This window comes from Odontomachus brunneus, unplaced genomic scaffold (genome assembly GCF_010583005.1).
Source record: "Odontomachus brunneus isolate Ranch 3 - 2012 unplaced genomic scaffold, Obru_v1 Obru_scaffold_345, whole genome shotgun sequence".
In the NCBI taxonomy this organism is placed as follows: domain Eukaryota; kingdom Metazoa; phylum Arthropoda; class Insecta; order Hymenoptera; family Formicidae; genus Odontomachus; species Odontomachus brunneus.
Genome location: NW_022639795.1, coordinates 57,501 through 58,225, shown reverse-complemented (window position 1 = coordinate 58,225; position 725 = coordinate 57,501).

The following is a 725-nucleotide window of genomic DNA, read 5'->3' as shown; positions in this document are numbered from 1 at the left end:
GCGGGTACGTAACCCGCTCCTCCCCTCACCAGGTAAGGAGCGCATTAGCGCTAGCGCAGGGCGGCCCCCCGAAGAATGCCGAAATGCGATGCCAGGGGGTCGCCCTACTCGCGCGGCGAAGGACACACTCAAGGGTTTTTAGTGGGTATACCTCCTCCTCTCCTTTAGAGAGAGGAAGGGGAGTCCCACATACCCCCGGAGACCTCCCCGGGTCTCCGGGGTATGCGTAATGCATTTTACCCTGAGTTATAAAAAAAAAACAAATAAATAAAACATTAGTAATAATATTAAAAATAAAATATGGGATATTTATCAAAGTATTCTCACGAAATTCGTCTATGCACGCGTAGAGAGTCAGGCCTCTGTATCTTCTTTTTCTGTATCTTCTCGGCTTACCTGGGTTCAATTCTCATACTAGACAAAACAGATTTGAAATTAGATTAGAAAGAAAAGGATGCATTTACTCAGCAAACACAATGTTATATGTAACGTACATGTTACTTGTAATTTTTTACTCAACAATGTAACTGTTACATAAGACACGTGTTATACAGGGTGTTCGGAAATTACCGGGACGCCCAAATATCAGGAAAAATATAAATTTTACAAAAAAATGTTTCAGACAAAAGTTATGGCGTTTAAAAAGATGTATTTACTGATCACATCAGTTTGACCATGGGTTGCGTAGCGAAGGTCAGGTCAAGGTCACATTAATTTTTTTAAAT